This window comes from Anastrepha ludens, chromosome 3 (assembly GCF_028408465.1).
Source record: "Anastrepha ludens isolate Willacy chromosome 3, idAnaLude1.1, whole genome shotgun sequence".
In the NCBI taxonomy this organism is placed as follows: domain Eukaryota; kingdom Metazoa; phylum Arthropoda; class Insecta; order Diptera; family Tephritidae; genus Anastrepha; species Anastrepha ludens.
In genome coordinates this window covers 85,335,988-85,352,465 of record NC_071499.1, presented here as the reverse complement: position 1 = coordinate 85,352,465, position 16,478 = coordinate 85,335,988, and the positions used below count along the sequence as shown (strand labels likewise).

Sequence of the window (16,478 nt, the reverse complement as noted above, 5' to 3'; positions counted from 1 at the left end):
CCTTTTTCTCTCTTAAGCAACCTTCTCTTCCCAATAACTCCCTTCTTTTATCTTCAGCTTTCTTCATAGCATAAATCCACGCTGAGGTTTGCCATTGTGTGCCGAGGAGCGATTGCTATTAGTGACCACTTTCTCTATTGTATTATTTGGTGTTTCATGCCAAATGGTAATCACGCATGAACCCATTCGGCTACAGCAACCAGTTAAAAACAAACCTATTAAAACGTTATTGCGTGCACTATTTAATAGAGTTATTGACACCTCAACCAGACCCGATTTAGTTGTGAAAGATGCCCAAAAGAAAATAAACCCAAGCTCGTTATGAAAGTGTGTGCTTAAGATATCATATACATTATACCCTATGATCAAAAGGTACCGGGAATGTTTAATTTGAACGAACCGCGCACGTGGCAACCGGTCCATATTTTTTTCTTATGTTGGTCGGACTGTAAGACACACATCTGTCACTTTTTACGCCATCGGATCATTAGTGTCTGCCTGGCCGGCTGGAAATGTGGGCGGCTCTGCAATTGAAACGAGGGAGAAGATATGCACCACTTCTTAGGAAGATGTCCGGTACTGAAGGAGATCAGAACAAGATAGCTAATCGCAGCGAAGCTAAATGAAGTAGAATTAATAGATATACTTAATGGCCACAATTGGAAAAGACTGACTTGCTTTATATAGTCAGCCTTACGGTATAGAGAATTTCTTCTGGCAGAGTTTACTTTTTGATTAATTTTTGAGCTGTGACAGACAACATTGTTATTGCCACAAATCTATTATTTCTTTCTTTATGTATTTATAAATATATTTAAATGAATTATTGTATAAATTATTGAAATGTAAGATGCAATATTTATAAAAAAATAAAGAATGTAATAGTAATTCTTATAGTCGGTGTTCGAAAGGGGAAACTATTAATTAACTGAATATATTTTGTAAAAAAAACTAAAAATCACAAGATAAAATCAAAGACAACTTAAATTTAAATCGATGAAAAATAAACGATTAGCTCTCCGATGTGATGACTTGCTTTTTTTTAATTGCCGATTCGGGATTCTAAATACGAAATACTAATAATTATATTATAACATAGATACACACATATGTATATACATACTTGTTTAAGGAAACTTCTGTATGTATGTTCGCGATAAATATACTTTAAACATCTTGTTCAGTCAACTTTTATTTGGTTTTTTCCATTAAAGGTGTTTTTGCTTGTTGTGTATTTTCAACTTATTTAGGTATTGATAAAAATCTCGAAAGAAGTTGAAATGTTGTTTTAACAAATTTTGAATAATAAAAATACTGCAGTTGGATAAATAATAATATTAAAAAATAAAAAATAAACCATACATACTTATATAAGTTTTGCGAAATTCCATGAAACATTTGCCCTATTGTATCTTAATAGAAATCCTAGCTGAGTGAATCAGTAGCCAACCTTGACTAGTTTGTTGAATTTAAAAATCGCATTTGCATTTGTGTTTGATGCATATTTCGCAGTTACGGATTTTGCTATTCATTCTTTTTACCATTGGTAGAAAAACAAAACTTATACAATAATATAAAATAAATTTGAATTTTGTAACTTCCAAATCGTTGATGTATTTTAAAATACTAATAATTCTTGCAACCTCATTTCAATGAATAAATAAATATTGGGTGTGAAAAACTGTAAGTCAAGATTTTACGGTAGCTGGCGCCAGCGGTAAATTCCTATCCAAAATGTCAAACCAGAAGAATCAAACAGCACATTTGGACAGATGTCTCCATCACATTCGCGAATTTTTATCGGCCTCATGTATTTATGATACAAGGTGGCGCAAAATTAATAACCCTATAGGAAGATTTATAATTTTTGCAAATGATGTCATACGTCAATCATATTTGACACTTGAAAACTAGTAAGCTGCAGTATACTAAATAAAGATTTCCATCACTCAAAGTAATTTTTTTTCTATTTATTAAAAAAGTTATTCAAAAAAATCGATGATTAATTTTGCGCTCACTTGTACATATTTCTGTCTGCGATATGGACATTGGCAGCACTGCGACTTATGGGAGTATTCTATTAATTAACCTGCGCATCATTTCAATATGGAAGGTAAAGAGCGTCCAGTTTAAGACGGCAAAATTCATGCTTTTACTGGAGCTCGTACCAGAAGTAACAAGAAATTGTACATTTAATTATCGGCTGCACGAAGTAAAGCTGAGATATGTCGAACAACGTTTTTTTCACATAAGAACAGCTGCTGCAATAACAAAAGAAGAAATTGATTGAAAAAGCGTGAGTGAAGCCATTACAGATGCTCGTTGTCGAACACAACCACATACATACACATATAAGGGGTTTGAGAGAATTGATCAGAATACATACAAGGAAAGACATTACAAAGTGCGGGTGATTATTGTTCAGCTCATTTACTGAGAAATGGAAAATTGAATTGGTAGAAGTAGTAGCTGAAGGGCAGTTTGTCGATCGTTTCAATAGACGTGGTGCTCATTCGACTAGAAAGATGCGATGTTATAACTAACTATGGACAATATTATCAACAATAAGTGTTTAACTATTTTTACACAACAAAACTTCAAAGTAATTGTGGGAATTATGAATTTATCTAAAATCACTTTAAAGAAATTAATAATAGATAGTAAGCTTGAAAACTGGTTTGGCTGCGAACACTACAGCAAGTTTGTTATTATCGATTGTTAATTACTCGCTCGTGTAGGGGAAATGACTCATCAATATTTAACTATGGTTATCACACTTTGATTTGCAAACAAAAACACAGATTATCACATAAAAAGCAAGACTAGTTGCAAAAATAAACTGGTGTTAAAAAAGTAATCGGAAGTTGGCAAATTTAAGCTTGGTATATTACAGGTGTGGCCAAGTGTCTGGATAGTCCGAGCCATTTTTCAAAATTTGAAAATTTTCAAGAGTTGTAATTAAATACTTATTTAGAAAGTATTGTAACAAATTGTTTACAAAAATATATTTATTGAAAATATATAAATAAAAGTACACATATGACATTGAATTTAAATATTAAAAATTAAACACATTTATTTTACTTCTCTTGATAATTTTTTAAAGATTTGGTTGATAATTGGTAACAGCACTTCTCAGTAATTCATTGAGCTGCTGGTTAGCTAATACTGATTAGTACTTGATTAAAATGACTCACATACGTACGTTGTTCCGAATATTCAAATAATTTGACAAGTATTGGGTTGGGGAATAAGTTCATAGCGTTTTTATATTTTCTTTTATTTTAATATACAACAATTCGTTTGCTGTTGGGCAAAGGATAAGTATTCATTCGCTAGAACTCTTTCTGCTCTACAAAACTATGTTAATTGTATTTTTGAGGTAATTAATTTTTAGTTTTGAGGCCTAGAAGTTGGATACCCAGGGGGCAAAAATGAACATTTCCGACACCTGCTCTTATTTGCTCTTCATCGAGATCAAAAAGCTGCCGAAGCAGCCCGGGACATTTGCGACGTGTATGGAGAAGGTGTCATAGGCGAGTCTACAGCACGCTAATATTTTGCAAAGTTCAAAAATGGCGATTTTGACGTCGATGACACGTCCCGCAACGGAAGGCCTTCTGAATTCGATGAAGAACATCGCAAATCACTTTCGAAGGAAAACGGTCACCAAACCATACATGAATTGGCGGAAAAAATAAACTGCAATCTTAAAACTATTCTCAATCACATTCATTCACCTTTATCAAAAATTGGGAGGCTGTGTGCCTCACGAACTCAACGAAAAAAACAAAGAAAGTCGCTTTTAAATCGCTTCTCAGCATTTCGCCCGCAATGGAGCAACACGCAGTCGTAAACAGCGCCCTTTGTACCGCATCGTCACGGAAGTTGAGAAATGTTACCTATATATCAATATGAAGCAAAGAAACGAGTGGGTGAGTGGGTGGATTCAGGAGATATGCCAAATCCGAGAAGCAAGCCGTATATTCATCCAAAGAAGATCATGGTATGTGTTTGGTGGAACTAGAAGGGCTTGGTGCACGGGAAAATGCTCGAAAAGAATGCCACGGTCAACAAGGAGCTCTACATTGCCCAGCTACACCGCGTTAATAAGGCCATTCGACTGAAAAGAACTGATCGACAAGGTTACACCATACTTCTTCACGACAACGCCACGTCTCATTTTGCACAAGTCGCCAAAGCCGCATTCCAAGAGCTCGAATAGGAAGTCCTTCAGCATCCGCCGTATTCTCTGGACCTTGCACCGACCTTCTAATAGTCGCATGTGACTCGCTAGCCGCAGATTGGCCCCTACCCCTGACATATTATATAAAAAAAAATTGTTACCAGATCAGTACATCTGTCCATTGAACTCATAGCACTTTTAAGACAAATCTGTCAGATTACGTAGATGTCTGTAGCAATATTATGCACGAAAGCGGTGAAAATATTAAGAATATCCTAATTTAGAAAATTGTATATGGATTACTGATAGATTGCGATAATTACTCCAAATCGAAAAGACCTAATACTGAAACTGTGAACAGATAGTAGAATAGTTAATACTATGACTATTTCTTATACAAGGTGGCACAAAATTAATCATCCAATCACTATTTTTTTAATAACTTTTTCACTAAATAAAAAAAATGATTTTGACTGATGAAAATCTTAGTTTTGACCTTTACGCGCTCCATTGCTTGCCTGTTTGTATACTGCAGCTGCCTAGATCACAAATCTCAAATATGATTGCCGTTGCAAATAGCGTTGGCAAAGATTATAATTTTGCACTACCTTAAATTTGAAGGTCTTCGTCGGTAAATCAGGGTAACAGCAGCACCATGTTTTCGGGTTGGGAGGAGTAGATGCTTGGCCTTTACCGAGGATTCCGAATTTCTCAGCAACCCTCACGTGCTATTAATTTTTTGTTACGAATTGTTTCTTTATCACGCCAATGTACTACATATTTTATCTTATTTTCGATAACTTGGCCAATATGAAAATTGATACCAATTCACAAGCTCCAAACTTACCTGCGATTGTCCAGCGCTACTTTTTACTACCACGACCGAAGTTATCAGTCGTTACAGAAAAGGCATTTTGAGGCGAATTAGTCGATGAAGTAAAAGGAATTGAAGACAATTACAAAAATTGGCCTATAAAAATTATTTTAAAAAATAAGTGAAGCGTTAAATACTATGGAGATGATTTCGAAGGGATCCAAATGACTTTAAGTACATAATTGAATTATTTTACTAGCAAATGCCTGGTGTTTTTTTTTTAACAGAAGTTATGTTTTTAACAGAAGTATTGCTACATTCTCGTTAGGTAGTAAAACAAATTGAAACTGCTTAAGTTTGAATTTACAGTTACTAACAAATTGCACAGTCATGCATGTAACTCTAAACTAAGTATTTACTTGTCACTGAAATAAGTATCGTCAGTTGCTACTTATTAATGCCCACTCAGCTGCATGCAAGCAACAGCTATGTATTCTCATTCAACATTATTATTTTCTATTCATATTTTAGTTCTTTCGAATTACCTCAAATTCATATTAACTGCATGCAAGCCAATATGTGCTTCGATTTCAGATGAAATACGAAACTTTGAGTTGCGGCGCATCTCTTTGCGGCAATCAATGAAGCTAATATTTTTTATTTGCTCAATGTATGAGGTATACTATATACCTACTTATTAAAAGTAGCATATGTGTGGGTAAAATCATATATTTTTCGCAAAGTTGCAAACTGTAGAAGGACAACTTTAACTGCTTCCGCTATATTGGCGTTTTCAAGTTGCTCGCTTGAGTCTTTTGTTTATGAAGCGACGTTTAAGTAACTCAAATGTATGTTATTTTACTAGTAGTTACTGGATAGAAAAACTAATATTTAATATTGTACGTGACCTTTACATACTTAAGTCTACCTTCCCGTTTACACGTCTTTTGACACATTGCAATTGAGCCCTTCATGTCTCTTCCAAACGACAATATTTTAAATATCTTTTCATTATTCAAATTTTATTCGCAGATTGCAATAGCAACTTTTGTGACAGTTAAGTATTTTTTGTGTTGAACTCCGAGATATACAGAGAAATAAAGTTATTTGCGGTCAGCAATCAGATCAGATCAGGTCATGAAAGCAGATGTATAGATTTAATATATGATTAGTTGTCTTAAAAATAATAACTTTATTTTTTAGAGCATATATCTTTCAGTCTTAAATTAAATTATTGTTCTATTTCGAAGAAATATTTGTAATGGTCTTCAAAATTATTCGATATTTCCTCAATTGTAAATTAAAAAAAAAAATTATGGTGTGGATGAAATTCAGTTTGTGAGTATTATTGTTAAATGTAGCGATAGACGGTTTGATTCGCCACTTCTCTGCTTGCTATGCTTGAGCTCTGCTCACTTGACGAAAAATTTGCATGTGAAAGCAACAACAAAACTATCGAAGAGGATTCACCCTTAGCGGGTATGGTTAAACCTCATAAAACTGGTATAACTCACTATTTTCAATGCTGCCAACTCTCTTTCTAGAGAGTTTCATTAGACCGTTGCAGGGAGACCTTTATTGATTCAACCTTGCGAGTTCTCTTTTGGTGTTCCCGTCGTACCCACATTGCTAATATTAGTTTTTAGTCCACAGTCAACAACAAGATTGAGAAGAACGAGGGCCCGAAGAGTATTGACAAAGTATGAGCATCACAAGTAACGAGTTGAAACAAAAAATGTATTCCTTTCTAAACGCGCCCTTACTAATACTCATTAGGTGCTTCCAAATAAACATAATTTTCAGCTGCTCTTTTCCAGTACTGCAAATATTACCCGTAGTTTAGGCAAAATAAATCCATTATTTTCTCGGTCGATGGCTGTAGTGATCGATACCGTGTGAAGTGTCAATCAAACAATTTAAAAATTATTTCGTTGTCAGGGTGACATTTGACACTAAAAAATTCGTCAGCTGCTTTTTGTTTCTTCCATTTAGTTGTGAGATAGAGGGTGTTAACAATAGTCAACGAAGAGAATATTCGGTGCACTTTACAGTTTTTCTTTGATAAAGGCGAAATGCCATTTGGTTTCGTCGAAAGAAGAAAAGAAAACGTCAAATATGTCGATAAAAGAAAATATCGAAGTTGATCGGCATGTTAGTAATCGTAGCATCGCCCAAGAGCTAAAAGTCGACCAAAAAACAGTTTCAGAACATTTGCGCAAATCTGTATTCAAAAAGGAGCTGAATGTTTGGGTGCCACAACAAATAACACCAAAAAACATGATAGAACGAATTTCCATCTGTGAAGCCTTTACCAAACAGAATGAAATCGACACATTTCTTAAACAGATCGTTACTGGGGTTGAGTATTGGGCCGCGTACGAAAATTTTGTGCCAAAAAGATACTGGTCAGGGCGTAGTGAAGCAGCTGAAACGATGGCTAAACCAGGACTACGGGCCAGGAAGATTTTAATGTGTATTTGGAGGGGCTTGAACGGACTCATTTATTATAAGTTCTGTATGGCCAAACACTAAGTTTAGATTTCTACTGTCAACAATTGGACCGTCTGAAGCTAGCAATTTGACAGAAACGGCCAACAGAAGAGATGTTATGTTCCATCAGGACAAAGCAAAGCCACACACGTCAATAGTGATGCGCCAAGAGCTCCAGGAGCTTGGTTGGAAAGCTTTTATGCATCCGCATATAGTTTGGACCTGACACCAAGCGATTACCACCCTTTTCTTTCATTGCAAAACTTCCTGAGTGATAAGAAATTGGTATCAATAGAAGATTGTGAAAATCGATTACTAGAGTTTTTCGCCAATAAGGGCCAAGACTTTTACGAGAGAGGCATTATGAAGCTGTCTTTAGGATGGTAACAAATTATGCAACAAAACGGTGCATATTTGACTCAAATTGGGCTGTCAGAAACATCTCAAAAAAGTTTTAAATTTTACGCAAAAATAACGAATTTATTTTCCCCCAAACAACAAGTAACAACTATTCTCAACAAATATTTGACTTATCTGAATTATTTCACCTAAAATTAGCAATTACCTTGCCTGGCGCTGAACACAATTGCCATAGGTAGTACAAAAGCTATAGCAAATTTCAAAACCGCTCAGAATGTCCACCGGAAATTGCCAACAATTTACGATTATTATTGAGAAATATGAAAAACAATTGGAAATACCTGTAGCAATGGGAGAAATTGAAATGTCAAAAGCAGGCAAATGCAATCGAATGCTATCAAAAGGTGACCAGATAGCTGTGATAGTTTCTTGCAATAGTTAAGTTTCAATAGCTCTTAAAGAAAAGGTGACATCCAGCTGTTAAAATAATCAGTGCAGTTTGGTATTTTATCGTTTAAAGCAGTTATCAAAATTTCGCCTGAGCTGTAAATGAGCATATTCGGATTATGCCCAAAAACACATCTTCTCGGACGATCTCAATTTCTAGCTCAGTTATTATGCAAACGAACAAAATTTGCCATTAAAGGAATGAGTAGAATTCATTAATGTTCGACCAAGCTCAATTTATCTACAAAGATTTACATTTTATAGCATGGCAGTACCATTGGACACTATTTTTTTTTGTTTCAAAATGAAGAAAGAATACTATCAATTAGCCTTCATATAGACATTAACCGAGGTTCAATGATTAGATCGTGACAAAATAGATACATCTGAGCTGTGGTTCAATCAATATTAATGCTACACGACAAAAAAAGGGATCCAACGCTTGAATTTTGAAGGAGCCAGCCCCACAATGACGTTCATCAATTGGCCGCAGCTAACAAGCGACTTGATACCACTCGATTAGTTCCGCTTTAACTACGTCAGGACCGCAGTCTATGGATGAAGCCAACAACTGTGAACGAGCTCGATGCCAACATTCGAGACGCTATTGCAGAAACAGCGCCGCTCGCCAATAACCAGAACCGAATCATCCAAAATTGGGCCGGCCGCTTGAAGCACTGTTAGCAGAGCCGAGGCGAGCATTTGAAGTGTTGTTTAATTCAAACTTATTTCCTATCGTTCTTGCCTCATCACCCTATATAAAACTAGAATACTTTTTTTTATGATGGTTTGTAATGCGCTGGCCAAAAACGACCTTCCTCAGATGCTAATAGTATATTTCACCGGAGATGCATTTCTCTCTCTACAGATCTCAGATCTCTACAATTTCGATTCTAGCTCGACAGTGGAAAGAATATAATAAAATATATAAATGTGTATTAAAATACGCATTTTATTCCATAGAAAATGAAGCAATTGCACCATATAACTTCAAACAAAATTAATGAATCATACAATTCAATTCAAAAAGATGGCTGATACCTGAGGATTGATTTTCGTTGTGATCAGCGGTGACACGCTGGCGTATGGAGAACGGCTTTGCTATGACCGCTAGTAATTCACTAGCAGCCAACTTGTTGACTTTGTTGTTGGCTCAACGATGCCAAAATCACATCTGAACTCTTAACCGGAAATTAAATGCTTAAAGAGCGGACCTGATGCTACAACCGGAACTATAATTAAGTTAAAATATTTATTTCCTTCTAGAACAACAGCTGTGATAAATATAAGAATGTCTAGTCTGGACTGGTGCAATTGATGTCTCAAGTATACAATTTTTTTTATTTTAAATTATAAAAATTTAAGAGCAACCAGTTACTGTGTTTTTGTGATTCCGTCCCAGCTATTTTGAAAAATGTTATTTTAAGAAAAACGTGTTCGACTATTTATGGGGTTACATCTAGTTAGAATTTTCAAAAAATCGATTTTTTTTTTATTTCATTTTTGTAATGTACATATATTTAAGTAAACACTATGAAAATTTCAAGTCATTCCGAAGATTATTTTTGAAGTTATACGCATAAATGTAACGACGCGTCAGAGCACTTTAAATTAGCTTTTAAAACTTTAACCTTGTTTTTCTCAAAACTGTGTTTTGAAAGTCGGTGACCACGATTTCTCGGAAACGGCTAAACCGGTAAGTCTGAAATTTTTACACCGGCTTCTGAACTATATTTTCTAGTACTTAATCGAAGCTTTTTTAAAACCGATAAACATTTTTTTGTTTATACACAATTTAAGGCCAAAACTATTCCAAAAAAATAGATTTTTTTTTTTTTGAGAAGCCGCCATTTTGTCAATAAATTTTTTATTGCTTATTCCTTCGATTAATTACAAGAATATACAATACTTTAATCAAATCCGTTTGGTTTTTTCATTTCAGATAATCCACTTCGGAGATATAGTGGTCACCGTAAAACGTCTTTTTTTGGAGGGGTTCCTGGAAATCTGCTGTAGCAGCTATAAAAACTGTTATTCTTGCAAATAAAATTTTTTTAAATATTATTCAAAGTTACCATAATATGTGTACAAAGGCTTAAAACAATTAATTCAGAAGTTTTCTCAGGAAATTTTTTTAAAAACCTCATTTTTCAGGGCTTCTAACTAGATGTAACCCCTTATGTATGCATGCCGATGGCCTACATCTTTCGAAAAATCCTTTAGCACACATTTTGTGTTGTATAATATTTAAGAAGCAATACAAAATTAAATCAATTTCAATTTCAAATTTACCCATCACTTCCACTAAAGGATGCCGTAGTTTGAATTTTAATAAAAGCTGAATAAAAATATTAAATTTGTCTGCGAAATATCAGAATTTATTGACCCAAAAAGAAACAAAACCTGCTATAGCCACATTGGCACAAGTATACAGATATGTATTTTAAAGCCGTAATTGCAAACAAATTTAAAATCGAAATAGCTAATAATTCAAAGTAAAATAAAAACACAACAAAGCCAAGTTAGAGGCAAGGCAAATAAATATTGCGAGCACGCAGAAAAATTAGCATGCGGAAGACAAATTCAAAGCAGCGAACGCTCTTTCCCTCCAGCATATCTCAATGCCTAAGTTTTAGTGTTGTGACGAAAAATTATAAGCAAAAGAAAAATGTAAAAAAAGAGGCGCGTGTTGAAATGATAATGAGAACATATCGAAAGAAAAGCGAAAAGTCGAAAAAAGGAAAACGATAACAATAATAAAAATAACATTCACTTTCCATAGCCCACCGTAAGCGGCTGGCGAACGAACGCACATGGCCGACGGGGCGACTGCCTTATCGGCTGATTAGACGTGTGGAAGCTTTGCAGCCTAAGTAGCCAACCAGTGGCTTATGGACTGACTGATTACAAAAAATTCGTTTTATTTGTTTATTTAACAGGTGGCAGCAGCTATGACGCTAAGTGCATACATAGTACAAATATTTGCATAAATTTTATAATTAAAGTATGTACGTATAAATATATTTGTGTAGTGCAAGTTCATATTTCAAAAAATAATTAAATATAGCGTGTTTTTTAGCTCCATAAGAACTGTCGATGCCGATAACTATGGTTTGGCAACTGAGAATGTCCTACCGTGTTGACATTTCTGTTCAGTAAGGTTTGGAAAGTCATCATGAATCGATGAACGCCATAACAACACTTCCAAATTGTGAAAATTTACTTTGAAGAAAATAAATCGGTTAGTAGAGTGCTTAGAGTACTCGCCATACAGCGCGCTTAACAATCAAGCAAAATCAATTTGGTGACAAATTTCTTCCCAAAAGTTGTCCTCTTCGCTGGCCCCGTTCGTTCGTGCGATTTAACGCCTGTGAACTACTTTTTATGGGGTTATTTTAAGTCATTAGTTAATGCAGACAAAGCAGCAACTTTTGAAAAATTGAAAGCCAATATTCAACACACCATTGACGCCATACGGCCACATTTATTGGAAAAGATTATCAAAAATTGGACTGATCGAACTCGTAGCCATGGCGGGCATATGCCGGATATCATATTAAAAAATATAAATGACGTGAAAATATGAGATTATAATAAAAAACTTATTCCAAGAATATTACTATTTTGTAATATCATTTTAAGTGCTCAAGCTCTTAAAAAAATACCCGATTTACTGATTTGCGCTAGATTTCCTTACGCGTAAAATTATAATCGTTTTCATAAAATTATTTATTACATATTTATTAATTATTTATTTATAATTTTTCTCTCTTGGTTTAGTGTAACTATATAAGTATGTACACAGGTATATTTTACAACACACTTCAAGTTTGTTTGCGCGAGTCAAGGACAGAACTGCTTGGCAAACGGGCAGATAAAGGGCATTGGTCTACGATTTCAGCACCTGTGCAATTATGATACCTTAACACGTTGGCTGCCAAAGCCTCTTTAGAATTTTGATCGTTCAGTAGCAGTGTCATTTAACAATTTTGGTCACCTGAGGCCAACAACTTATTTATGTTCTTTTTTGTTTCTTAGTGCCTAAAAATAAGTTTTGACTACTCGCGACTTTATTTTGGTCGCTAATTTTGCAGTTATAATGGTTTTTTTGTGTCGCACATTTTCGTGCGACATGGCCTGGGAGATCATAAAACATGTTGTGGGGCCACGTCGCACGAAAATGTGCGACAGTAATTTGTTGTAGCTTTCGAGTTGTATTTGATATTTTTAGTTTATGTTACTTAGTTTTCTACCAGGAAGCGAAGGCAACGGGCTTTTGAAAAACCTCTTGCTGTTATTGATTACAACAAAGCCAAATTAGGTGTTGATATATCCGATCAAATGACCGCCTACGTCACCACTCTCAGAAGAGGTGTTAAGTGGTACCGCAAAGTGGCTTTTGAACTGTTACTAGGAATGTCTGTCGTAAATGCTTTTATAATATATAAAAAGGCTACAAACAAACAAATTTCAATAACTAAGTTCCGGCAGGAGACTTCAAATGCTTTGTTGGACTTCATGTCTCCAGAACCCATAACAAAAGGAAAACATTTTACAGAAAAACGAAAGGACGACAACGGAAAAACAATAAGGCGTGCTTGTGTATTGTGTTATGCCATGTCAAAAAAATCTGCTGAGAGAGTAACAGCCAGAAAGAGCTTGAAAAGGACCACCACCTACTGCCCAATAAACCGCAACTATGTGTAGAATGTTTTCCTAAATATTCCCACCAGAAAAATTAATTTTTGCACTGATCTCCATTAAAAAATTGAATTTTTAATTATAAGTTTATTATTTTTCTACTGATTTCCATTTGAATTTACATACATATATATTTTTATATTTGTTTTGTTCATAAATGAATTAATTTTTAAAAGAATTAATAAAAAGACAAATTTTAATTTACAACTTTTTTATTATCCAAAAAAATACCATTAAAAATACACAACGGCCATGGGAAATGCACCAAAATGTTCACCACAGGCCAGAGAATCCAAATTCTATGTAAAATTCCATATTAAAATGTACAAAAATGTGTGACGTGGCCTCAGGGTAACATTTACGTGTCGCACGAAAATGTGCGACGTGGCCTCAGGGTAACATTTACGTGTCGCACGAAAATGTGCGACGCGGCCTCAGGGTAACATTTAGGTGTCGCACGAAAACGTGCGACGTGGCAGCCAACGTGTTAAAGGGGATACTGTCAATATTTAAAGTATTCAGACACATTTCCACCTAAACACATACATACACATGCATGCAGTATATTCTAAAAATGTCACATAAAAGTATAGATGCGCTAATTGCACCATATAATTTCGGTAGTTCAACAAAATGTACATTTAAATTATTAAGTAGGCAAGCTGATATATTAAACATTTTTCTTAAATGCCTTAAATGTATAAGTGCACTAGTAGCGGGCATAAAAACAAATGTCATGAAAACCCATTTATGGTAAATGCGCTATTGTGAAAACACTTGTAGAAAATTTTAAAACAAACAATTAAATAGGTTAAATGCAAACAAGAAGTAAACCATGTAGGAATTATTTAGAAAAAACGAAAAACAAAACAATTACATAAAAAGTTGTAACTCCTTCGAGCCGGATTTGAACCAGCGACCTATGGATTTCTGCTTAATTTCTTGTACACTCTACAGTCCACCGCTCTACCAACTGAGCTATCGAAGGTCTTGTATAGGTGAGCAGAAATTTATGCTATCAACGCGCCCAACAAAGAGACACTACAAATCGCTAGTGAAGAGCTAAAATACAATAATAATGAAGTGCTTGAGGCTAAGCGCTGATATGATAAGATTTCAAAAGCTTATTTATGAGTACAAACGAAAGCCTGATAATATATACATACATCTTGCACAGACATTACACTTGTCTTGATATGAAAATCCTTAATTTGATTACACGACTTTCGATGGCAATTAAATACTTTAAAATATAATATATATTACATTATATCTTTAAGCAAAGTAATTCATCTAGGTCAATAAGGTATTAAACGGTATCAGTTACTCTTGCATACCTCTGTGTGTGCATTATCTGCGATAACACTGCTACTGTCGCTGATGAAGTTTTTTTGTTATCATACGCCAGGTGGGTTTTAAATGAAAGTTTTTTATCTAGCATAATACCAAGGTACTTAGTAGCTGGTATAGCCGTGACTCTGTGTTCGCCAACTCTAATTTTAACTTCCTCCAACTTCTTATTGCTAGAGATGAGTCCGCCTTCGTTTACCGCTCCGCGAGCTGAAATCAATCAGTCTTATTGGTTGTGTCACAAATATCGCTTAAATATTCCGTTGTACCAATCACAGCGATATCGTACGAAAAAGCAATTATTTCGATTCCCGTGAATATCTTGAGACGGAGGACCCCGTCGTACATAATGTTTCACAGCAAGGGATCCAGTACGAAGCCCTGCAGACCTCCGTCTGTGACAAAACGATTTTTCCTGCCTGTTGGGGTTTTACATATATTCATATATTGCCAACGGTCCTGAAAATAGCTTTGTATGAGTATTTTTAGATAGAAGGATATTCCTATACTAACTACCCGTGTTGAAAGCATTTTTGATATCCAGGGTACTAATTAAGCAGTATTCCTAGGATCCTTCGAGCCAACGACCTTAGCTTTTCTAAAACCCAGCTGGTCATTGGATATACCTCCTTTAGCTTTGACCTCTATCTCGAGGCGGTTGCACATAACTCGCTCTAAAACGTTCCCCACTGAGTCGAGCTTGGAAATTGGCATGTAACTGAAAGGTTCCGAGGGAGGTCTGCCGGGTTTTGGCAGCAAAACGAACGTTTCTCTCTTCCAAACTGATGAAAAAGTTTCTTCGAATAGGCATTTGTTAAACAGATTCACAAACGATGGCGTACAATTATTAACAGCCAGTTTCCAAATCAAATTTCGGATTCCCCTGGCGACTTATCATCCTTTAGACTTGTGGCAGCTTCTAGGACTTCCCCAAAGGTTACTTTCTCGAATGAGCTATCCTGGGCATGTTGGGGTGGCCTGTTTAGTGTCATTAAGCGATCTTGTACGCTGTTCCTCATGGATTGTTCTCCTCTTTTTGACAATCCTGTAACATTCCTTTTCATTAGAACAAACAGTAAAAGTCTTGCCAACGAAAGGTATTATGGACGCATGGTATTTTGAGTACATCGCGCATTGCGAGCGTTGATTCAAGAGGATTTAGTCTCAAAAAGTCTCTAAATAATATTTTTGTTACATTATAGGAGAAGAAAATAACTGATTCTAAATTTAACCAGAACAGGATTACGTCTAGTTGGGGATTTTTTAACGTTTATATTACCGTTAATTCTGAATGCAATGCTATAATTTCGAGTAAAGGTTTATTTGCAGGTTATACTCGATTTGATGAAAATATAATTCAGGGCCTTTTTATATTATTTTCAGAAAGAACTACTACTATGGTGGGAGGTTTGACTAAGGGGCGCTTTTTGTGAATGAGTGTAGTGAATTTTAGATACTCAGATTATTTGTGCGTCTAAGGACCGTTTTTCAACTAGCCCTCATTTATTTATAGTACTTTCTGGGGCTTATTGCTCCACAATTTATATGGATACACGGCAATATCACCAAGGTGGTGTAGCGTTGCTCTGCTTAGTGCAGGACATTCACAATTAATTAAGGTGATGTACATGAAAAAAAGCAAAGTGGCTCGCAGCAACACTTCCATCCTTGCCATAGTTTCAGATCTAGCAAATTCATCTTAGTCAGCCAGTTGAAAGAACGAATACAGTTAAACGGCACTTTATGTTAAAGTTAGGAATAGTTTTTCTGGTTGGTTAGTAAAGCTCATTTTATTGTTTAGATATGTGACAAAGCCCATAAAATACATCACTTGCATAATGAATGAAGAAAATCTTTTGTTAACGGTATCTTGAGTCGGTTGAAAGTGTTTGAGTAGGATGTGCATTCAGTTCTAAGTGAGTTGGCGTGACGTAAGTCGCACGAAGTGGCACTTTTTTATTTCTGCATTTGCAGGAAAAATGATAAGATGCTGTTGGCGTTGGTTGTAAGAAGAATTGAATAGCATTCAGAGGATTATTGATATCTTAGCAATATTTCATTTTCTACTGTACATCACAGCTCCATATACATTTGTAGGTCTTATGCTTATAACATTAAATATATGAGTGG

General features: G+C 35.2%; 1 protein-coding gene and 1 non-coding gene across 4 annotated transcripts in view; both read right to left on the bottom strand.

Moving 5' to 3' along the window:
* Positions 1–16,478, bottom strand: part of LOC128858338 (ATP-binding cassette sub-family A member 13) — an 89,870-nt gene that overhangs the window by 55,837 nt on the left and 17,555 nt on the right. The window lies entirely within an intron of this gene.
* Positions 13,891–13,986, bottom strand: Trnay-gua (transfer RNA tyrosine (anticodon GUA)). The gene is made up of 2 exons: positions 13,950–13,986; positions 13,891–13,926 (listed from the first exon to the last, which is right to left on the bottom strand). It is a non-coding gene; the product is annotated as a tRNA-Tyr (tRNA).